General features: G+C 43.9%; 1 long non-coding RNA gene across 5 annotated transcripts in view; it reads right to left on the reverse strand.

The window, feature by feature from the left end:
- LOC128348778 (uncharacterized) overlaps positions 1–25276 on the reverse strand; it is a 49681-nt gene that overhangs the window by 14549 nt on the left and 9856 nt on the right. Inside the window, exon 4 of one of the 5 annotated variants that reach the window (XR_008318326.1) lies at positions 12478–12573. The exons of the other annotated variants lie outside the window; for them this stretch is intronic. This is a non-coding gene — a long non-coding RNA (uncharacterized LOC128348778). The remainder of the gene's footprint in view (positions 1–12477; positions 12574–25276) is intronic. 5 annotated transcript variants of the gene reach the window in all.

Here is a 25276-nt window from a genome sequence, read left to right on the forward strand (position 1 = left end):
GAACATAAATGGTGCCGTGTCACAGACTGATTTGGAAGCAGTAGCTTGCCTTGTGGCATGGCATGGGAGGCCGCTGTTGAGGGAAGCTATACAGAACTCAGTGTGTGAGTCTTTGGATCCCAGCCAAAGAAAGAAGCTCCTTGGAAAGATAGGCCTGATGGCACATGCAGGAGAAGAAGACAGAAATTAGGTGGTAAAATGCTGAGGTGATGACAGAATGGACAGTATCACTTCAGACTGGAAGTGGTGGGTCTGAGTTTTGAATACTCCTCTATTTAAAAAGAAAATCCCTGCAAATAGAAAACTAACCATGGGAAATAAGAACCTATCCAGCTCTTTTGCTGCCATGCTAGTTTTTTTTAATTTGCAAGGAGTTTATGACATAGGGGAGCATTAAAAAAATGTGATCACCACCTGCAGTCTGGGTAGTGCAATCCATTCTATCACTTCAACCTTCTGCAACCTTATTTTATGCATGTATAAACCATGGTTGGTGCTCTTGATTGCTTATGAACTGTCATAACAATCACTACAGCCATGCTTATTTTCTTACCTCAATGTTAGATTTTACAACCTCTTTACAAGTGCCTCTAGGACACTATTATGCCATGTGACTTGTAGGAGAATATTCTTCCTTCATGAGAAATTGGTAAGTTTCAAAGGGAAAAACAACATTGTCTAATAAAGAATCATTTTTATGCCTTGTAGAAGGCTGCCCAGTAATGTAAAACCAGCTTTCTGGGTATGTTTTGAACATGAACATATTTCGTATAATGCTTGAACAATGACTTTGGTTGTGAAAAGTCTTTCCTGGGTGGACACTAGCATAGTCCTCCCACTGGATAAGGCCACAGTTTCACCTCCACAAGCGCCATTGAAATTATATGCTCTGGCACAGTTGTCAATCATTCAGCACAAGTGATTATGTGCTGAAAAGTTCCAATGGGATTAGTGAATTGTTCCTATACGTCCTCTGCCAAGGTTTTTGTTTTGTTTTTGTAAGTCTGGTAGGTTTTCATGGTTTTTCTTTGTAACTAGATAGCCATACATTTATTTGTAGAGTACTTAAGTTTTTTCTAGTCAAGGCACTGCCAATTGTCCAATCAATTTTTAGTTAATGCTTCTAAGATTATAAATGCTTGGAGGGAGATGAAGTTACTCCCATATTCCACATTCTATATGAGCCTCTACCCGGCAAGCAATACAACACAGATCAGTAAAATATGCAGCCCACCATGCTGCATCCAAACGTTGTTTTGCTCAAAGTTGCAAAAGAGATGTACATATCAACCTTCCCCTTGCAAGCAACATGCTTACAGCATGTTTTCATTCCATTGCACAGCTTCCCACTGTCACCACAAACTGTGGCTTTTTATCTGTCAGTGATGGCCTCTTGGACTATAATTACAGCGCATAAGATTTTCTCCCCCTCGCTGCCAATGTTATTATACTCTATTGGTTTGTGGTTTCCCGGCTGAAACTTTAGCTACATACTGGTTAAAAGTCACACATTTTAATGAAGCATATTTATCACCCATTGCTTACATTTGTGGATGAAAGCATATTGTAATAAATATGGCAGAATGGTCAATATATTTGAGCCACTATTTTTCTTTTTGCCCTTCTCCACCAGTGAGTGAAAATTAGCTGTGTGAAATACGATCACTGACTCTGTGGGTATGCCATTTTATGAATCTGGGTGCTATTTGTGCATGTCAAACCCCCCCCCCCAAAGGAGATATGTCCAGAAATGAATGGAGAATATGTAGTTCAATCCACTTATTATTATGGTCAGAGTTGACTACCCTGTTGTGACTTTGATTCTAAATGCCTATGTAAAAATAGGGTACATTATTTCTTTCCTTTTTCTTATATAGCATAGTAGCACTTGATTATTTCGCATCAGATTTGCACTGCCTAAATGCATTGTATACGTGCAGATGCAGCACAGAATTTCTGGACATCCAAGTCACTTCCTATTGGTAGGCATGGATATCTAGTAAAGTTCCTCACCCTTGAACTGATTGCCTTATTTAAGTGTTTCCTTTTGCTTATTTCTGAAATGTCAAAAGAAACAAGGGAGTAGTGCTAGCACCAGAACAATTGGGGAGAAGGGTGTGAGCATAAGAAAACTGATGAATCAATAATGTAGGTGTGCTGAGTGTGCAAATGCAGCATGTGTGGAAGTGAGAGGCAAAGTAGGAGGTAAACAACAATCTCTTTGTTTTTTAGAGAAGGAAATTAGAGATTAGGGTTGCCACTTGGCCAGTTTTCAAACAACCCAAGAGGGATTTTTGAAAATCTAGGTAAGAGAGTGGGGCCCTTTTAAATATTTAAAGGATTGCAAGCATAAAAACAAGTGGTTGTGATTTTTAATAAGAGGGGTAGCAACACTGGATCACATTTCCAGTTTGGTTTGTACAATGCTGGAGGTCAACAAGGCAGTGTTGTACCTTTGTCCCCTAATGTTTGTTGATCCATCATCAGCCCACCAGGAAAAGGGCTCCTTCTCCACTCCTGTATGTCACATATACACAGAATGGATTGATCGCCTTGTCCCAAGCTGCTCAGTGAAGGGAAGGCTGGATGGAAAATTCATAACAGGAGTGCCTCTCAGACTGCACTGTGCTAAGAAGAAAATCACAACTATTCATGTATTGCATTAGTCATGCATAATCTTGCCCCTATCCCATGACAGAGAGTCATTTCCCATTTGTGAAAGCCTTCCAAAATAAGGCAGTGGGTTTGAAACTGTGCACAGAGGTTCTTGGATTACATGCCTTGCCCAGTCCTAATATTTGGACTGCCAGTTTTTGAAAATCTAGCCTGTGCTGTTTAAATACTTTGAATGGCATCTGCTCTGCCAGCACAATGTCTAGCATTTGAGGTTTGGCACCCAGAGACGATCTCTCCCTCTGGAGCAGTGGTGCCTGCTGGTGTCACAGCTGCAAGCAGCTCAAGTTAGATCAGAGCTCTTGTGGGTTCTATAAAATCAGCAAGAAGACCAAAAAGGAGACAAAGGTTTCTGGCTGGCTAAGGAGGACTCTCCCTGAGCAGCTGACCTCATATAATGCCTGCTCACTAGAAACAGATGTGAATGGACAGAAAAAGATCCTTCAAGCACTACTAGCTAAGCTTTGCCACACTTCCCAAAGCCTGTTGTTTCTCAACAGCAATATCTGAAATGAACTCAAGTTTATTCAGCAGTATATCCCATTAAGTTATGGATAGAAAAGCTGCCAAATACTGTTCAAGTGGTGTCTTCTTCCGGGACCATGATTAACAAATAGCAGTATCAGGATTACGGATGCACTAAGGAAAGTCCAGCTCTAATCTTGAGACTGGTATTCAGTAACTGAAGAAGACACGAGTGTGAAACTTGCTTACTTCAAGTGAGACTTCTTTCTTCTTATTCTTTCTAATAATGGAAGAGTATTCAAAGAACATGGATGTGATCCTGTGCACACTCAACTTGAAGGAAGTCTCAGTGAATTCAGCAGGACATACTTCTGAGTAAAAAACATTGGAATGTGTTGCTACCAATAAGATGGTGCCCTTAGTCTGATGGGGGATGCTACCATTAAGAGAGATGTTGCCAAATAGTCCGCCTTTGTTCACCTCCACAGTGGACCTCTCTACAGTTACATCCCCACTTCCTTGTTCGTTTTGCTCTTATGCTCATCATTCTTCCAACTGAATTAAAACTGTTTTTGCAGATTTTAAACACAGCTAGGAGGCAAATAAGCTCAGTAATGGCACTGCAACACAACTGGAAGTGACTTGCAAAGGGAGAGAGAAGAGAAAATGAGGAAGTACATCCTGTTTAAATATCTTTCTAAGGTTTTAGTTAATGTTTTATGGCAAATTTTAAAGTGAAAATTTCAGAGCAGCAAAGAGCAGCTGGAGGATAATGGAGGCACTACATGCATGAAATATACAATCCAGAGAAGGGCTGGAAATAGACAAACAAATCACAATGTACTAGAGTTCTCAAAGTATGCAGACCAGGATAAGAAATATGGTCCTTGTTAGACTGCGAGCACCCAGTAGAGGCTGAGGTCAGAGTGGGCGGGGAAAAGAGAAATGGAATTAAATAATGGCGTGCAAAAATCGGTCCTGAACAGAACAGGGTGACAGATGCCAGTTACAGCACAGCAGAAGTCTCAGACTGGTTCAGACTAGACAGGCCCTGGAACACATATTTATATAAGGAATGCACCAAGCAGGGGCGTAACTATAATAGCGCAAGTGGAGACAGTTGTCTGGGGGCCCACTGCCTTGGGGGACCCCCCCAGAGGCAAGTCACATGACTGACTCCCCCAGCCACGCACCCGCCCGGGCTTCCTTCAGTTGTATTCATCCTCCGAAATGGATGTGAGAGTTAAGACCTGGAGCTACCAGAACAGCATGTCTTTCTCTAGTACCATTAAATGACTTGCATCACCCACAATTTACAAAACTTTTGAGCTGAGCTTCAGTGGGGTGGGGGGCCCATTTTAAAATCTTGTCTCTGGGCCCACTCCAACCTTGCTACGCCCCTGGCACCAAGAGCATGCCCACTACAATGTCCTCCAAAGTCATCCTGATGCTCTCCTGGCATGTTGCTTTATCACTTGGTGGCGGGGAGGGGGGCGCTGTTCATCCAAATGTCCCATAGACATGTGCTCTATTTGTTAAACAAGTATCTGGAGCACATGTAGAGGGGCCATTTGAATTAGGGATGTGCACGAACAGTTTGTGCACTCCACAGGGTGGCAGGGGGGGTGGAGCTCCTTACTTGCTCACCCCCACCCCTTTCCCCCTGCTGGCCCTTGGGTTTTCAAGAAAGGGCTGCACCATTGTGCATGCCGATCAGGACTGCAGGAAGCAGCGCTGCAGCCCTGCGCATCTCTTGAAAAACCAAGTGCCAGCAGGGGGAAAGTGGCGAGGGGAGCGAGCAGGTAAGGAGCTCCTTACCTGTTCTTTTAAGGCACTCCACCTGCCGAGCCAGTTCAAACACTAGCATTCGAGCCAGTTCAGCACTTCCTTTTGGAAGTGCCGAACTGGCTCGTGCACATCCCTCATCTGAATGCAATAAAGGGACATGCTGGGAGGGCATCAGGACGTCCTCGGAGGATATAATGATGGGCATGCTTGCAGTGCATGCACTTCATAATTGCAGTGGGGGGGGCCCTGTTCATCCAAATGGGGACTGTATCAATCAAACTGTCCCATTATAAAGCTTGCTGGAAAAAAGAACTTGTGTGTCCACACAGCCACTCATGCTGTCATGTGTCTTCCCTGCAGTGAGATCCATGCATTCCAAAGGGGTCATCTGGGTCTCGTGGATCTGAAGGCCTTAGGCAGGCCTATCTGTATCCCATGATTTCACTGTGCACGGCAAGCTTGGACGTAAGCATCTGGAGAAGGTCAGCTTCCATTTTAAGAAAGCAAAGCAAGTTTCTAGCTCTTATGGGTAGGAAGATAAGACGGAAAGTGTGTGCTGAAAGCCCTACTGAAATGAAATAGTGAGTTGGGACTGAGCAGGATTTTTGCTGGTAAAAGGCTGGAGCTTCAGAGTCCTGCATTGCTCCTTGGCTCTCCCTGAGTCTAGCAAAAGGGAATAAGGCTGCAGCCCTATGCATACTTACTTGGGATGTGGTCCCATTGCACACAGAGAGACTTCCTTCCAAGTAAATATGCATAGGTTCGGTCTGCATATCATGTAATATATAAAAACATATGCATACTTTATTGATTTGCATAATTTTTGCAGATCATATAATTCAGTTTTTTCTTATCATGGAATTCTGCTTTACTTTTAGTAAAAAGAATACAGCCTTGACTTTATTCTGGGAATAGCCCTTCATGACTATTATATGAAGCCCTTCGTGACTATTATATGAATAGTATATGAGTAAACAATCTGAACTGAAGTTTCTAGTCTAGTTCAAATGTACCATCAGAAGTGGTGGCATTTTGTGACTGCTAAGTAGATTGGTGCTTTTCTTCCTGCCAGTTTGCTCTGCATTCACTAGTGCTGCACAAAATTAGAGTTCCTCCATCAAGCTGATATGACCTTTCAGCTGCTGCCCAAGTAAATGCAAGCAACCCTGTCCCATCCTGCCCCCTCTCTTCTTATGATGATACTGTGTAATGGCCTACATGGCTTCATGTTACTGAAGATGATGACAGGGTGCTTGCTAGCACAGTAGTGCCAATGGCTGCTGCTGTACAAGCACGAATGAAGCTCCCAGTCCTGTATTGCCTGTGCAGCAAACCATAGGTGCAGCAAACCACCTATACAGAGGTGCTCAACCAGGTCTGGCTCTTCCATGAGGCAAAGTGAGGCAGTTGCCTGAGGCAACAGATTATTGAATCACCAGTGAGGTGGCCAGATGCCCTTCTACCCCTACTTTTAAAAGGGGGGAAGAAGGGGGAGGAGGGTACCCATGGGGGTGGCATTTGGCAGTCCACCTCAGGGGCACAGGGGTCTTGAGCCACCACTGTACTCAACAGGAAGTCCATATATGGATATGGTCCATTTTCATAGGTATATAGTCCCAGGAGCCACCTAATGGCGCAGCGGGAAAATGGCTTGACTAGCAAGCCCGAGGTTTCTGGTTCAAATCCCTGCTGGTATGTTTCCCAGACTATGGGAAACACCTATATCGGGCAGCAGCGATATAGGAAGATGCTGAAAGGCATCCTCTCATACTGCGTGGGAGATGGCAATGGTAAACCCCTCCTGTATTCTACCAAAGACAACCACAGGGCTCTGTGGTCACTAGGAGTTGACACCGACTTGACAGCACACTTTACTATATAGTCCCAATCTTTTTCTGTCATAAGATCTGGGCAGAAGGAAAGTAGCCCTTCTTTGGTTTTCTACCAACATCTACTGCAGTGAGCTGATAAGAATAAAAGGACAGCCTTGGTGCAGAATATATACTGTGTTTCTAAAGTTCGCTTTCCTGCAACATCAGCTGTGTAAGATGCCAGAAACCTGATCCCAGAGAACCACTCAAGACTAAACTCCTAAAGAATGCCTTTCATCCCAGTTCTTGCTTCACTGGGATGGCTTGTTTACAGTCTGGAATCACTCTACCATTTCCCCGTCTGTTAAACTTACAAAAGAGCCTGACCTGTTGTACATTACTTTTCTATTCTGACTTGCCATTTTAAAAGAAAATGATCCACAGCATGATGCACAGCTTGATCTCTCCCTCCTTCTTGGCAAGTGCTTTCCCAAGAGAAGGGGAGAGATCATATTACCAATAATGCTACACGTGGCCTCCTTTAAAATGGCGGTTGCCATTTGAAAGGAGGAGATCTACAGCAGAGCTATACACAGGATGATCCATTGAGTACTGCCATAGTCATGGTCATGTGACCATGGCCATAGTCATGGTCATGGTCATGTGAAATGTGATTCTTCACAGGGAGAAGCTCGGATTTGGGCAAGAGCTTCCCACGTCCTGAAACAGCGAGCTTTCAGGTGCCCAATGTTCATGAACTAGGGCAGCCTTTCCTACATGTGCGGGTGTGAATGAGTGTGTTGGACAAATAATTTGGGGGATCTGAAGCAAAAAATGGAGGCTGTCATTCCGAGCAAGGAAGCACTGTTGCAACAACAGGACAGCCTAGTAGAACTTCCCAACTAACTGCTCTCGAGCACCAGGAAGAAGTAGCCTTTTCTTTTTCTTTTTCTTTTTCTTTTTCTGCTTCCCACTTTCCCAAGAGCTCCTCTGTGCCATCTGAGAAATACTGGCCTAGAAATGTAAGCAGAACACAGTGAATTCAGGTAATCAGCAAATGTGGTAAATTAAAATTTGGATAAGTGGGATAGAGGTTTTACTATATTGCTTTAGAAAGTAAATGCAAAATGTCATGTCTATCTGATATAAGCATCTCTCAGACACAGGGGCAGCTCCCCCATGAGGTAAAGTGAGGCAAAACCTCAGACAGTGAGTGCACCACGGGGCAGCGAGCGTTGGCACCCCACCTCAGCCCCTGCTACAGGTGTCAGCTTACCTACCTACTGCCTCCACCCTGCCTCAACTTAGCTGCCACTACCTTTTTCTCCCTGACACACCCACCCCTTGCTAGCTCCACCCTGCTTTGTTCACCAGCCCAGACACTGACTGTAGTTCTTCCCCCTTGTTGCTGCTGGAGTGTACTCAGCTTCTGGAGTGTGCCATTGCTGCTGGCTTTTTGTAGTGCATGAGGCAGTCTCTGGCAGCACCGGCTAGCCTTGTCCCTGCTACTCTAACATCAGTCCTCTCTCTCCCACCCCACCCTTGTCTCCCCTCTCCCTCTCCCTCCCTTTCCTTCTCGCCTGTCTCTTCCTGCTAGCATCAAACTTGTCCAGTGACATAATGGACAACTTTGAAGCCTGGAGAAAGAAAGGGAGAAAGAACTGGGAGTTGTTGAGGGTAATTACTGGGAGAAAGTAGAGGGAGAGAGAAAGGGAGAAAGAGTGGGGAGTTGTTGGGGGCAATTACTTTTATAGCAGAGTATTTCAGGAGCTAACTCAGTCCCATTACAGCAGAAGTTAACCGAGTCTCAGGGGCAACAGCTTGTAAATGATAAGCATGGAGATTCATGTAAGGTTCAACTAATCTACTTTATTCAGAAGTCCATGATGATAGGAAAGTCCTATAGCTAACCACTGGCTACATGGTGGTCAGAGAGAGACCTATAGAAGCATGGTACTCAGAGAAAGAGCTAGAAGCACTGTGGGAAGAAGAAGGAGGAAGTCACTCCCAGGAAGTTCCTGAGTACATTCTCTCCATAGAGGGGTCATAGAGGCAGAGATAAGCAGGAAAAGGAGCAGTGGCGTATCAGGGGGAAACGGCGCCCAGGGCAAGCTCCCTGAAATGATGCCCCCCCACCCCCTGGCCCCCACATACCTGTGAGGGCAGGGCGGCGCCCCCCAGGCGGCAGATCGCCGGCGGTGGTGGCGATTCAGCGGTGGCGTGCGGCGGCGGGTCGCCCGAGTGTGGTGGCGGGTCACCCGCTGAGTGTGGTGGCGGGCGTGCGGCAGCGATTTGGCGCCTGCACAGTTGGGAAGCGACGCTGGGCCAGGAGGCAGGCTCGGCGTCGCTCTGCGGCCTGCACTCCGTCCTCGGCGGGCGATCCGCCATCGCCGCTCGGGCCACGCTACAGCATCGCCGCCACGCCAGCCACCAGCCACCGCCACACTCGGCGGGCCGTGGGCGACCCACCGCCGCCGCCTGCCAGCGCCAAATCGCTGCTGCATGCCTGCCGCCACACTCGGCGGGCGATCCAGGGGGGGCAGGGGGGAAGCCACTTTTTGGCACCCCCCACGTGACCCCTGGGGTGGCACCCAGAGCACGTGCCCCCCCTGCCCCCCTATCGTTACGCCCCTGAAAAGGAGACCCTAACTATCTATCTCTACACCCAAAGACCCTAGTGGTCATTAGGGTTACTGGTGCAAAAGGTTGATGGCATCTGGAGCTGGATCGCAACAGAGTTCATCACACAGCAGGCTTTAATGCAGGTTTACTGCAAGGCTTGACTGCAAACTCAAAGTTGTCCCAAAAAAACCGACACAAAAAGTGGATTTTTTACCCCCTGATATAAATCAGGCAACACTCTAATTGGCAGTGAAAAACCTGAATTGTGTGTGAAGTTCTCCCGCATAGCTCGCAGGGACTTAGGGGTAAATTGGCCCGATATATGAATGCACACACCCCATTCTGGAGAAGATGCAAGCTAAAGGGCTTTAAAAGCCCTGTGTGAAAAACACCCTGGTGCCTACAGAGGGAAAGAGGAAAATGAACCCAGTTCACTCTCCCTATCTCCCTCATGCTCCCATAGTCTCTCTCCAACAAGCTTCAAACTTACCTGCTTTGTCTCCAGGCAGTTCGGTGATGAAGGGAAGAACCAGGTTAGAGAGAGGGGGTGGGAAGAGGGCTGCTGTTAGCACAGCAGAGCAGAAGCCAACCAACGCTGCTGAAGGCTAGCTGAACATTGCCTCCCATCGTGTAAACAGCCAGAAGTGATGATGTGCCCCAGCAACTCAGGCCAGTGTGAGGAGGGAAAGCAGCTGACCAGCAGAGGAGGCAGCATGGGGCCACAAGGGAGTGGGCTGGCATCAGTGCTGTCTCTCACCTAAAGTGGAGCCAGGAAGAGGATGCAGTGCAGCTTGTTAGGGGATGTGCCCAAATGTGATTCAGCTTCTGAATCACGCCACAATCCCTTTAAAACTGAGGGCTTCCATAGCCCCTTTAACATGGAGGAGAGCAGATCCATCCCTGCAGTTCATTCATACACACACACTGAGAGCTATATCATCTATAAATCAGTATCCTATGTATAAAAATGGCATACTTTAGCTAACTGGTGTACTATAATGTTTAAAATAATTTCCATTTAACTACTTAAAATAGAGATTAAATATTTATGTTTTGGGAACAGTGTCGTGAGGGTATATGGGTTGGTTTATTTTTGGACAACACTTTATCCTAATAGAAAATATTAACACAGGACGGTGGATATTGTCATCTTGTTATTGGTATTTGCTGCAGTCCAGTTTATAGATACAGAGACTTTTTTAACTACAAGTGTGTTTCATCATATGAACCATTAGAGATTTTAACCTTCACTCCTTTACATTAAAAATATTATCATAATAAACAACGAAAAGAGCGATGGTTGTTTGACCAGAAATGAGTCATTGTCTAGCCCTTCCAAAGGATGGGAGGGGAGGCACTGGGGCCTAGACACCATTGTGATCTACGAAGATGTCTGTAACAACCAACACTTTTACTAATGAGACCTCAGAAATGTCTTGATGATCTTCTCTAATTGCTATGTATAATTGGAGAACTCTATGGCCTGGGCTCCACTCAGAGGATGGGCATTTCAAAAATGCTAATCTGCAAATTATGTGAATGCCACTCTAATTGGATTTTCGTAGTCCTGTTGTTGTTGTTTTAATGGTGAGCACAATTCAGTAACAGACCTGTGATATTGATGATCAAAAAATTGACATTAGAATGGCTCCAAGTGTCAAGACTACACAAAGAGCTGTATTAAAAGTAATTTGTCATGTTCCTATCAAGGTCTCACATGAGTGTTAGGGTGTGTTTGGGATTTTTATTTCTAATTAGAAGGATAAGCCCTTCGTTCACACTTTTTCTTGGCTATTCATAGGTCTTTCCAAATTGTTCTTAAAAGTATTCTCACATTTATTTTTTATTTTTTATTTATTTATTAAATTTATATACCGCCCTTCCAAAAATGGCTTATCACAACATGATAAAAACAATTAAAACAAATTAACAATTAAAATCCAACTATTAAAACACAGTAAAACCAACAAAACAGCTAAAAGCCCTAAAACAGTATAAAATTAAAACTACACATTTAAAAAGCTGAAAAAGCTTGGGTGAAGAGGTGGGTCTTCAGATGTTTTTTAAAAATAGTCAGGGATGGGGAGGATCGGATCTCTGCAGGGAGTGTATTCCACAATCTCGGGGCAGCAATCGAGAAGGCCCGTCTCCATGCGGCCACCAGACGAGCTGGTGGTAACTGGAGACGGACCTCCTCAAGTGACCTCAGTGGACGGTGGGGCACATAACGAAGAAGGTGTTCTCTTAAATACCCAGGGCCCAAGCCATTTACCTAGTATTCCAGCTCACTTCAGTTATCACTCATCAGTCAGAATTTTTTTTAAAAATCCTTTCTTTATAATAGGTCAGCTGCCTTCTTGGGGTTCATTGTTTCCTGCTAACTTTTTGAGTGCAACCGACATGTTATTTGCAAGACCACACCCAAGGAGAACAGGTTTGAAAAGATGATTTGGAACACAAGAAGCAGCCTGGAGAGTTACGGATCTTTCTCCTTTCTGCTCTTTTTCTGTTCTCAACTCTTTCCCTACTACTGCTCTTCTACCTGCAGGATAGACCTAGATACCTGCAGGAAAGACCTCTGAAGACCTAGTGTGTTTGTGAGGGTAAATAAGTGTCTATAACCCTATCTCAGGGGGAAGGGTGACTGGTGGGGGGGGGCATGCTACCTCTCTGTATCAAATTGCCCCTTCCCCAAACTGTTTTCCCCTGACTACCAGAGGTGCTGGGATATTGTTACATGTATTTGATATAATCTATGGCTCTTCCCTGCATAACTGCTTCTTTTTCACATGTTTATGAATAATCCACGTTTTCTGCATTTTTTAAAGCAAATAGGAAATTTCATGCTGCATCTACAATCTGTTGTATTTATTTAAATGATACATGCCTACATTTAGTAAATAACAAAGTGACTTACAAAGAATAGAAAATATAAACACAACAAAATAAAATAAAACAGTTAATAGCACAGTAATAAAATCACAGGGTACACATTATACCATCAGGTAAAAACCCTCCCAGAACAAATCCTGTTTTAATCATGTTAAGGGCCTCAAGCCATCTCTCTCAATAGACCTAATACAACCATCACACAGTTTCAGTGATTTACAATACGTACAAGTGAGCGGGTTTGCCAGATCCATTTCTGAAAGCTTGGACTTCTTCATCCCAGTGGTTCATGTATTCATCATCATGTATTGCTTGGTTGGGAGGACTGCAGCAGTAATAGTATTTATATCCCAATTTTAGTAAATTATATTCATCATCATCATCATTATTGTTGCTGTTGTTGTTGCTATTTATCTACTGCTTTTTAACAAACAAAAAGTTCTCAAAGCAGTTTACATAGCAAATAAAATAAAACATAGTGAAGTCACAAATGCAGTCTTGGGGATAATTATGTTAATCATTTTTGTTGTGCTATCTATTAGATCTCTGAAATTTGGTCTAATTTTAGGTTAGAAACTCTGCAGGTTCTTAGATGTTAATTTCCCCAAAGCTGATGTTCCCAGGATTTAGATTTCCCAACTCTATTTGCTGTTTGACCACTTAATGCTTACGGTGTGGTGATGGCTTTTTTCACAATGAAAAGTCACTTTGTGGTGATTCATCTACAAAAGTCCTCTGAATCAGCTTGCAGTCTGGTTCAGTTTACTTCGCTCACAAAATATATCTGTTTCCATTTAGCAAACGTTGGAGGCAGTGCTGTTGCTCAAGTTCAGTCTGTGTACCTTCCACTCTTGTTCATATTTCATCATGTGGGAAATCTTTTTCTACAAGCTGGTAAATATTTATTGAACAGATTTGAGATTTTAAATGAAACGAGTACGGAACAGACTCTAAACTCAGAGGACATCAGCAGTTGTAAAAGTCATGGTACCACCTTATACATGCCACAGCATATGAAATCAGCAATCATTTAAACAAATTAGGAAGTACAACTTTAAGATAATTTATGAGAGTTCATAGTGCCAAATCCTAATGTTAAAAAAAGCTATTTCCTGTGTAAAGGTGGGCAGGCTAATGAAGCATTTAGTCTGGCTTCAGCTCAAAACCTCTCTGAGTCTTGGCTCCATGCCCACAAAGGAAGGAATGTCAGGGTAGAGCTGTGGCAGTCAGAATTGTCTAGCATTATTTCCTGGTGGTCACAGTGACCTAAAGTATGAAACATTATATATTTTCTCTCCCCACCCCCCGCTCCCCACTCCCTGACGGCAACTGTATATCCACCTCCAGTGTTTTGGCTGTTACTTTGCCTTGAAGAATAAAGACAGATCCTTGGCTTGTCCCTGTATTAAGCTGAGCTGTCAAGTGCGCTGGCATGCCTAGAGAGAATTAATGCTTAGACAGTATACCATGTGAGACCCATCTTTCATCAGAACCTATGATTCAGACAGGCAGGCAGAATGAGCCTGTCCTCCCCCATAGCAGGTAAACCATGGTTGAACTCTCACTGGTATATATACCTGCTTGATGAGACATGTTTTGAATTACATAAGATTAAGTGATATCTCTTTTTCCAGACAGCATTGGTGAGAAACCTACACACAACAGCAGGTTATATTTCAATTTCTTTTAAGCATTAGCCGTAAAATTTTGATCTGCATTCTTGTCAGAGCAACTTTGGGGATTGCTGCTTTGGACTGAGCTATTGTTCAGGCACCACCTTTTGTTACAGTTTGAGGAAGATTATACTCTGGTTTCAGGTGTGTGGATTTCTGTGGGGAAAATAATCTGCAAAAAGCACCCTGCGCAGTGTACCTTAATACAGGGATAGCAATGCCTGCTTAACAGACACATACATATTATGGGATTCTTTACAAATGAAAAGAAATAGCTATTTACTTTCCAATTTGAGGCTTCAATATCTACATTTTCTTAAGGAGAATAAAACATAAGGGGCACAATCCAGCCTGTTGCATTGATATTTAATAGCTGAGATTTAAGCACATGCTCAGTGCTCCTCTTCAGATTAATGGGACTTTAAACTTTAACTTTCGCTGGATCTTTGACTTTAGCTGGATCTTGCTCAGTGTTTTAACTCATAATCACATAATTCCAGCACTGGGGCATCAGAAGATTCATAAGGTCTAGAAACAACGCATGGCTTCAGCTTCCCTAATTGTTCCTGGCAGAAAAGTAAAGGCAAAGTTGTCTCTGGAAATGGAAAAACCAACTGTCTGTATCTGCTCTCTCACACACAGATGCTAATGTCATCACAGGTTTCTGGATCAGTGCATAATGTAGAAGGGTACCTTCAGTGGAAGGAAGAACAAGGACTGCTTTCTATATTACTTTAGGAAGACATGAACAAACACCTATGAATTCAGATACCTGAAAATGTAATATAGCAAGATCCATGTCTATTTTTCTAAGCACAGTGTGCCAACCTCCACAATTCACTTCTAGAGGCTTGTCTCATATTCATCGTCCGATCATCTGTGGAATGCAGACACATTGCACTCTTCTCACATGATATGTGCACTTGTCTTTAAAAACACTGGTATATTCACTTGTCCTCAAGCTAACTTGTGAAGTAGCTTTAATAATAGCATATAATAACCCCAATATAGCCCTGTCCCATTTTTCTTCATATAGAAAAGCAGTGTGTTACTTTGAGACTACTTTGTACTTTGTAAAATGATGGTGCTAAAATGGTGCTAACAACAACATGTAATGAAAATATATACATGCAACTGTATATCATTATGCACAATCCTGTACATGGTTACAGAGAAGCAAGTTTCATTGGTCTGATTGGGCTTTCTCTCTAGTAAATTTATTTTGGATTACATAACTTTATTTATGCGATTTTTAAAAGATAAATTATAAACAACTAGCCAACCCCACACAGAGCATCTGTGTGCTCTTTGGGGCCAGCGGTTACCTCCCCCCCACCTTCTGCCCCAGTCTCCACTTCCAGGCCCAGCCGTCTCTCCTCCCCACCGCCACTTCTGCCCTCCCCACTTTCTCCCCCCACCCCGGGCCTTGCCTCCACGGCTGGGCTGGGCCCGCCGCTGCCTCTGGCCTCTGCGGCCAGGCCTGCCGCTGCAGCAGCAACCAATCCTCCCGGGTGCACCTCAGCCAAGCAGGCCCATCTGCTGCCCAGCCAATCAGCTGGGCGCTGGCACACACATTCCAAGGCACACCCAGAAGAATTATATGACTAGCCAACCCGCACAGAACATCTGTGTGCTCTTTGGGGCTGGCTGTTCCCTTCTCCCTCCTGCCCCACACTCTTGCCCCTCTTCTCCTCCCTCCCACCCCACTCTCTTGCCCCCTCCCCTCCCTCCTGCCCCACTCTCTCTTGCCCTCCCTCCCCCTCCCACCCCTCTCTCTCACCCTCCCCTCCCGCTCACCCTCCCCTCCCTCTCACCCTCCTGCCCCAATCTCTCCTGCCCTCCCACCCCTTCCCTCCCCCTGTTTCTCTTTCCTGCCCCCTCTCCCCCACGCTCTCTTGCCCTCCCCCTGCCCCACTCCCTCCTGCCCTCCCCCACTCCCACTTGCCGTCCCCCTCCCCCTTGCCCTACTCCCTCTTGCCCTCCCCTCCCCCACTCCCTCTTGCCCTGTCCCCTCCCCTCACCCTCACTCTTACCCTCCCCTCCCCTCCCCCCTCTTACCCCCCTCCATTTTTTAAAGCTCTACTTACCGGGCCGCTGCTGCCACCGCCACCGCTCCTCTTCCCGGGTGGCGAACAGGAAAGTCCTGCCACCCGGTTCCCTCCCACCCCAGCCTCCCACAAGCTCCTGGCCTCGGCAGCCGGTCCTGGCACTGCCGGGCCGAGAGCTGCCTCCATGGACAGGCCCAGCACCTCCGCAGAAGGGCCCAGCGCCTCCATGGTTGGACCCACCACCTGGCCGAGTGCCGCCTTTGTCGCCGGGCCCGCCACACCAAGTGCCGCCTCCGCGGCCTGCAGGGCCCGCTGGCCCCGCTTGCCAGTCTTTGCGGCCACCCAAGGAGGCTGGCCACCTCTCCCCCCACCCCCACCTTCTGCCCCAGTATCGGGGCACGCCTTGGCCTCCTCACCACTTCGGCCCTCGGCCAGGCCGGACCCGCCACCACTCATCACCTAGGCCCATGGCCAGGCCTACCGCCGCTTTGCCACGTCTGGGCCGGGCTGCCAGCAGCCCTGGCCTGCCGCCGGCCAATTCTCCTTTCGCCTCCTGGGTGCGCCAGCCAATCAGGTGCCTCCGCAGCCCAGACAATCAGCTGGGCTGCCAGGATACATTCCGATGGCACACCCAGGAGAAATAAATATATAGATGATCTGTCAGAAGAAGAGGTCAAGCATGCATTACCATGACCCCTGCTGACTTGGCAAAGAGGCACCTTTTAATGTGGTGATTCTGTTTATTTAGCAGGGGGAGAGTAACTGGCCCTATCCATTCCCAGCACAGTACCTCCAGTGACTGTTGCTGGTGTCATGTTTCTTTTAGATTGTTAGACCTTTGGGGACAGGGTTCCATCTTATTTATTTATTTATTATTCCTCTATGTTAACTGCCCTGAGCCATTTTTGGAACGGTGGTATAGAAATTGAATTAATAATAATAATAATAATAATAATAATAATAATAATAATAAGAAGAAGAAGAAGAAGAAGAAGAAGAAGAAGAAGAAGAAGTAAACATCAAGTAAAAAACATCTAAAACATCAAGTAAAATCAACCATCTGCTGTACATGGACGATCTGAAGTTGTATGGAAAGTCCCAGTCAGAAATCGAATCACTGCTAAACGCTGTCCTTATATTCAGTAGCAATATAGCAATGGAGTTTGGATTAGACAAGTGTGCTGCATTAATAATGAACAGAGGGAAAATAACAAAAACAGAAGGAATAGAACTGCCCAATGGAAGCAAGATAAAGAACCTGGAAGAGAAAGAACATTACAAATACTTGGGCATTCTCCAGGCTGATAACATCGCACACACTGAAGTTAAAAGAAAAATTGGAAGTGAGTACATCAGGAGAGTTAGAAAAATCCTCAAGTCCAAACTCAATGGCGGGAACACCATACAAGCCATAAACACCTGGGCTATACCTGTTATCAGATACACTACAGGAATAATAGACTGGACCCAGGCAGAACTAGAGACGCTAGATCGCAAGACCAGGAAAATCATGACCATCAATCATGCTCTGCACCCCCGCAGTGATGTAGATAGGCTCTACCTCCCTCGCAGCTCAGGTGGAAGAGGAATGCTGCAAGTCCATCAAACAGTAGAGGAGGAGAAAAGAGGCCTTGAAGAATATATAAAGGACAGTGAAGAAGATGCACTTCAAATGGTCAATAATGCGAAACTATTCAACACCAATGAAAGAAAGCAGGCCTACAAAAAAGAACAAGTCAAGAACCGAGCAGAAAAATGGAGAAATAAGCCCCTGCATGGTCAATATTTGCATAATATAAGTGGAAAATCAGACATCACCAAGACCTGGCAATGGCTTAAGAATGGCAACTTGAAGAAAGAAACAGAGGGTTTAATACTGGCTGCACAAGAACAGGCACTAAGAACAAATGCAATAAGAGCAAAAGTCGAAAAATCCACAACATACAGCAAGTGCCGCCTTTGTAAAGAAGCAGATGAAACAGTGGACCACCTGATCAGCTGTTGTAAGAAGATCGCACAGACTGACTACAAACAAAGGCATGACAAAGTAGCAGGGATGATACACTGGAACATCTGCAAAGAAATGCAAGCTACCTGTAGCCAAACATTGGTGGGACCATAAAGTTGAAAGAGTTGAAGAAAATGAAGATGTAAAAATATTATGGGACTTCCGACTACAAGCAGACAAACATCTGCCACACAATACACCAGATATAACTGTAGTCGAGAAGAAAGAAAAACAAGTGTAAATAATCGACATAGCAATACCAGGGGATAGCAGAATAGAAGAAAAAGAAATAGAAAAAAATCACCAGATACAAAGATCTACAAATTGAAATGGAAAGGCTGTGGCAGAAAAAGACCAAAATAATCCCAGTGGTAATTGGCGCCCTGGATGCAGTTCCAAAAGACCTTGAAGAGCACCTCAACACCATAGGGGCCACAGAAATCACCTTTAGCCAATTACAAAAAGCAGCTTTACTGGGAACAGCCTATATTCTGTGATGATATCTATAACAATTGACAATAAAATTCTGGCATCCCAGGTCCTTGGGAAAGACTCGATGTCTGGATAAAACAAACCAGTCAATAAGACCTGTCTAACTGTGTAAACAAGAAATCATCATCATCATCATCATCCCATCAGCAATATGGTGAGACGTAACTTTAATAAATCTATACCTGATCGGTCGTCGCCCGGGTCAACAAGGACCGCGCCAGGTGCTATAGTCCCTGGACATCTGGTGGCAAGTGGGCTACAGGACTCAGGATCTTCAGTTGAGCAACCAGGGCTGGAGACAGCAAAGTTACTGGAAGAAACATCCCTTAACCGAAAAAAATATACAAAAAATGCCAACAAGGAAATAATGATCTGCTATTACAAGTCTAGTCCAACTAGAAGAGGTTATTTAAAAAGAATGTACCAAATTTGGAAAGAGAAGCATCCAGATACAGAAATAACAGAACAAAGGCTAGCAGACCAGAGAAGATTCATAATAAGAAATAAAGTATTCACAGGAGTTGAGCTGGAAGAACTGCAAAGAGCAACACAGGCTCAAGATATGGAAGAAGAATTACCACCAACTGAAGCAGTTGCTCAGGAGCAGGTGCAGCAGGTGTTGGAAATAGAGGATGCCACTGTTGCTGAACTGTTTCAAAATCAAAACCAGGCAACCTCCCCTTTGCCTTCACCTCAAAAACCCAAATGCCGTTTAACAGAAAAGCAACAAGAACTAAAGCAAAAAATAACTGAGCACATGAACCAAACAACCACCAGGGTTCGACTTCCAGCTCTAAAAACAGTTGCCAAAAAACAACTTGCTCAGGCATTAAAAGATGTTAATGCTGCACTTGCAGAAATAACAGCCAATAATTTGCAAGAAACAAACCAACTAATGTACAGTGCAGCAACAATAACAACACAAGCGCTCGGATATAAGATCAGTGGACCTGTAAAAAAAGAAAGCAGTACATCACCTAAATGGAAGATTCGATTAGAAAATAAAATCTCCAGGCTTAGATCAGATGCTAGTAAATTGAAAGATATGAAAGACAAGAAGCTGAAGAATGAAAACACCAAACAGTATCTGATCCAAAAATACCACCTAGATTCAAGGAAAATTAGAGAAGTCCTGGAAATAATAAAGCAGCAAATAACAGCAGTGTCAAAGAAGATTAGTAGATATGAAGCCAGAAATACACAACACAGGCAGAATCTCCAATTCCAGTCGAATCAGAGACGTTTCTACCAAAGCATAGAAGGAGAAACTGCAAGAAACATCGAAACACCAAATAAAGAAGAAACAGTGCAATTCTGGCGGAAATTATGGGACAATCCAATAGATTATAATAAAAAAGCAGGCTGGATGAAAGAGGTCAAAAAATGTAACCAACAAATGCAAGATCTAATAATAACACCAGAATTAATAAGTGAAAGAGCAAAGAAAATTAAGAATTGGACTGCGCCAGGCGACGATGAACTGCATGGCTTCTGGCTTAAACACCTAACAAGCCTTCATAAACAACTATCAAAACAGTTCAATCACATTATGAAAGGCGGTGATATTGAACAATGGCTAACAACTAGGAAAACTCATCTCATTATGAAAGACCCAGCAAAAGGTGCAGTTCCAAGTAATTATAGACCGATAACCTGCCTGCCAACCATGTTCAAATTATTAACTGGAATAATAGCAGATGAAGTGATGCAACACTTATTAACTAACAAACAGCTTCCAGTTAAACAGAAAGGAAATTGCCCGAACACCAGAGGCACAAAAGACCAGCTGCTGATTGACAAAATGACTTTAGAAAACTGCAAGAGAAGAAAAACAAATCTAAGTGTTGCATGGATTGACTACAAGAAAGCCTTCGATTCATTGCCTCACACATGGATACTAAAATGTTTAGAAACAACTGGTGTCAGCAAAAACATTCAGATATTTATTAAAAAAGCAATGAGCGTGTGGAGTACACAGTTAACAATCAATGGCGAGGCACTTGGACAGGTTAGCATTAGAAGAGGCATATTCCAAGGGGACTCACTATCCCCTCTATTGTTTGTAATCGCCATGACCCCACTTTCACAAATACTAAACAAAACAAGCCTTGGATACCAAACATCTAAAACATCAAGTAAAATCAACCATCTGCTGTACATGGACGATCTGAAGTTGTATGGAAAGTCCCAGTCAGAAATCGAATCACTGCTAAACGCTGTCCGTATATTCAGTAGCGATATAGCAATGGAGTTTGGACTAGACAAGTGTGCTGCATTAATAATGAACAGAGGGAAAATAACAAAAACAGAAGGAATAGAACTGCCCAATGGAAGCAAGATCAAGAACCTGGAAGAGAAAGAACATTACAAATACTTGGGCATTCTCCAGGCTGATAACATTGCACACACTGAAGTTAAAAGAAAAATTGGAAGTGAATACATCAGGAGAGTTAGAAAAATCCTCAAGTCCAAACTCAATGGCGGGAACACCATACAAGCCATAAACTCCTGGGCTATACCTGTTATTAGATACACTACAGGAATAATAGACTGGACCCAGGCAGAACTAGAGACGCTAGATCGTAAGACCAGGAAAATCATGACCATCAATCATGCTCTGCACCCCCGCAGTGATGTAGATAGGCTCTACCTCCCTCGCAGCTCAGGTGGAAGAGGAATGCTGCAAGTCCATCAAACAGTAGAGGAGGAGAAAAGAGGCCTTGAAGAATATATAAGAGACAGTGAAGAAGATGCACTTCAAATGGTCAAGAACGCGAAACTATTCAACACCAATGAAACAAAACAGGCCTACAAGAAAGAACAAGTCAAGAACCGAGCAGAAAAATGGAGAAATAAGCCCCTGCATGGTGAATATTTACACAATATAAGTGGAAAATCAGACATCACCAAGACCTGGCAATGGCTTAAGAATGGCAACTTGAAGAAAGAAACAGAGGGTTTAATACTGGCTGCACAAGAACAGGCACTAAGAACAAATGCAATAAGAGCAAAAGTCGAAAAATCCACAACATACAGCAAGTGCCGCCTTTGTAAAGAAGCAGATGAAACAGTGGACCACCTGATCAGCTGTTGTAAGAAGATCGCACAGACTGACTACAAACAAAGGCATGACAAAGTAGCAGGGATGATACACTGGAACATCTGCAAAAAATACAAGCTACCCGTAGCCAAGAATTGGTGGGACCATCAAATTGAAAAAGTGGTAGAAAATGAAGATGTAAAAATATTATGGGACTTCCGACTACAAGCAGACAAACATCTGCCACACAATACACCAGATATAACTGTAGTCGAGAAGAAAGAAAAACAAGTCAAAATAATCGACATAGCAATACCAGGGATAGCAGAATAGAAGGAAAAGAAATAGAAAAAATCACCAAATACAAAGATCTACAAACTGAAATTGAAAGGCTGTGTCAGAAGAAGACCAAAATAATCCCAGTGGTAATTGGCGCCCTGGGTGCAGTCCCAAAAGACCTTGAAGAGCACCTCAACACCATAAGGGCCACAGAAATCACCATCAGCCAATTACAAAAAGCAGCTTTACTGGGAACAGCCTATATTCTGCGACGATATCTATAACCATTGACAATAAAATTCTGGCATCCCAGGTCCTTGGGAAGGACTCGATGTCTGGATAAAACAAACCAGTCAATAACACCTGTCTGACTGTGTAAACAAGAAATAATGGAAAAATAAACCACTGCATGATCAATATTTGCACAATATAACTGGAAAATCAGACATCACCAAGACCTGACATTGGCTTAAGAATGGCAACTTGAAGAAAGAAACAGAGGATCTAATACTGGCTGCACAAGAACAGGCACTAAGAATAAATGCAATAAGAGGAAAAGTAGAAAAATCAACAACAAACAGTAAGTACCGCCTTTGTAAAGAAGCAGATGAAACCGTGGACCCCCTAATCAGCTGTTGTAAAAAGATCGCGCAGACTGACTACAAACAAAGGCATGACAAGGTAGCAGGGATGATACACTGGAACATCTGCAAAAAATACAAGCTACCTGTAGCCAAAAATTGGTGGGACCATAAAATTGAAAATGCTGTAGAAAACGAAGATGAAAAAATATTATGGGACTTCCGACTACAAGCAGACAAACATCTGCCACACAATACACCAGATATAACTGTAGTTGAGAAGAAAGGAAAACAAGTTAAAATAATCAACATAGCCGTACCAGGGGATAGCAGAATAGAAGAAAAAGAAATAGAAAAAATCACCATATACAAAGATCTACAAATTGAAATGGAAAGGCTGTGGCAGAAAAAGACCAAAATAATCCCAGTGGTAATTGGCGCCCTGGGTGCAGTTCCAAAAGACCTTGAAGAGCACCTCAACACCATAGGGCCCACAGAAATCACCTTTAGCCAATTACAAAAAGCAACTTTACTGGGAACAACCTATATTTTGCGACGATATCTATAATAACCAACAGTATTGATGATAAAATTCAGCCATCCCAGGTCCTTGGGAAGGACTCGATGTCTGGATAAAACAAACCAGTCAATAACACCTGTCTGAGTGTGTAAACAATAACAATAATAATAATAACCAGATAAATAACTCACCCATGAGTATTTTTCCAGATTCATCCTTTTTAAACCACCACCAGACACTATTTGTAATAAATGCATGCAGGATTTGTGGATTTCTGCTTAGTTAGAAGGAAGTACAGTTTTCGGTCAGATAAAAAAGCTTGAATATTACTAGCACGTTGGCATATATTTTGCCTTAGCTTGCTATTTCTATAAATGCAGTAGAAAAAAATTAAAGCCTTAAATCTGGAAAAGTAACAGATTGCTCTGCCACCTATTGGCATGAACCTGAAAACATGATCAGGTTTTGTATATCAAGATTCCAAAAGGTGATAGGGACATGTTTTTCCTGATTTCTGTAGGATGCATTCATTGACTGTTTGATGAACATACATCCAGCTTTTTTAATCAGACTTGCAGCCTCACCCTTCTATTCCAGCTCAAGGTTTTGGTAGTTTCGTAATATTTGCAGGGTAATCATCATTCTGTTGCAATTCTGAGTTAGGTTCTAGCACTCTATGGGCATACCCACAGAGGATCATATGCACAATTTCAGGCTGTCCAATCCCCACAAGCATGTCTGATGAAGGTTCTGCTGAGACCAGCACAGGCTTTGCAGTCTACATGGCTGGCTTCTTGCTATGAGTATAATAATATATCCAGCTTGGATGGCTTTAAAAAGGGTTTAGACAAATTCATGGAAGACAGTTCTATTGATGGCTACTAGTTTTGATAGAGGTATAGGCTACCTCAAGGTTCAGAGGGAGGGTGCCTCTGAACACCATTTGCAGGGGAGCAATGGCAGAAGGGGGGGCATGCCATCATAATCTTCTGCTTGTTGGCTTCCCAGAGGCCACTGTGGGAAAATGGATGAAGGACCAGATTGGCCTTGAGTTTGATCTGGCAAAGCTCTTCTTATGTTCTTATTTGCTATGAGCAAATCTTATCTTTTCTGAGGAAGTGGGAATATCCCCCTCCCTCATCTCCCAGAATATGTTGTGCCACCTCTCCAACTTCCTTCAAACTCTTCCTCAAAACTCAACTTTTTATGAACCTCTTAGTCCACACTGCAAGCTGAAACAAAGCCAAAGAGACAGACGAGATGTGATGTGGAGGGTGAACAGGATATACTTTTTATTTTTATTTTAAAAGGAATTGCAAAGGGGTCAGATTCAGATTAGGACTGTGCTGAGGAAGGGGAATAGTTGTATGCTTCCCCCCAGAGGACAAATAGCTGCATTGGGGGTGGTAGGAAGAAAGGGGAGAAAGGCTCATCCTTGCTCCCAGCACTGAATTCACTGTCTAAATTGACCCCCCAAACTACTTTTAATTGTTTACAGACCTCCTGCCTTGTAACTTACTGGGCCCAATGTAGGTGTAAATGCTTTTGTACATATTCATCCCTTGCTCTCCTTGCTTCTCTCATTCCTCTCCCCTCTCTTCCCCAGTTCACCAATTTAAAAAACCTCCACACAGACAAGGCTTGCTTGACCCAGCCACAGGCAGGAACTATGAAGCCTGATCCTGCAGACCTGTTCACACAATGGCTTTTCCTCAGAAAGTGTGTGTGTGGGGTGAGTGGGGCCTCTCCAGGACTATCCATTGGCACAAATGCTCCAGTTCGTATGTTACTTCTCCCATGCAGCTGTTGTAATGGGGCTACTCTGCCCATTGACACAGCCACACGTAGGAACTATAAACCCAGTTCTGCAGACCTGCTCATGGAATTTCTTTTCCTCAGACATGGGGAGTATAACTGAGACTTTTCTAGGACTAGACTGTCCATTGACACAAATGCTTCCCCCATGTGGATGTGGTAATGGGTTTATTTTGCATAGGGGACTTTACATAGACAAAAAGGCAAGCTGGTGCCCAAAGGAAATTTAAACAGGGACAGGGAGAACAGGGGGAGGTGGAGGAGACAAGGAAGGGTCTAAATGAACTCCAAAACCAGGGGTTTGGAATGCATATAGAAAGGTGATTCAGATGAATGTCCCCTTCATGCCATTAAGAGACACCCTGACAGCACGTTGGGATGTGTCCTCCAGTGACATCAGGGCAGGCGCGCTTTTAGTGTGACCCCATCCTTTGTTTGTGTTGAAGTCGGTGTCTGTCTGAACCAGCCCAATAATAATAATAATTCATTATATTTAATAATGACCTTCCCTTTTCTGGGATGATTCCTACAATCAGCTGCTCAATAACAAACAAGGAGAATGGGTGGCTCCT

The sequence above is a fragment of the Hemicordylus capensis genome, chromosome 3 (assembly GCF_027244095.1).
Source record: "Hemicordylus capensis ecotype Gifberg chromosome 3, rHemCap1.1.pri, whole genome shotgun sequence".
Taxonomy (NCBI): Eukaryota; Metazoa; Chordata; class Lepidosauria; order Squamata; family Cordylidae; genus Hemicordylus; species Hemicordylus capensis.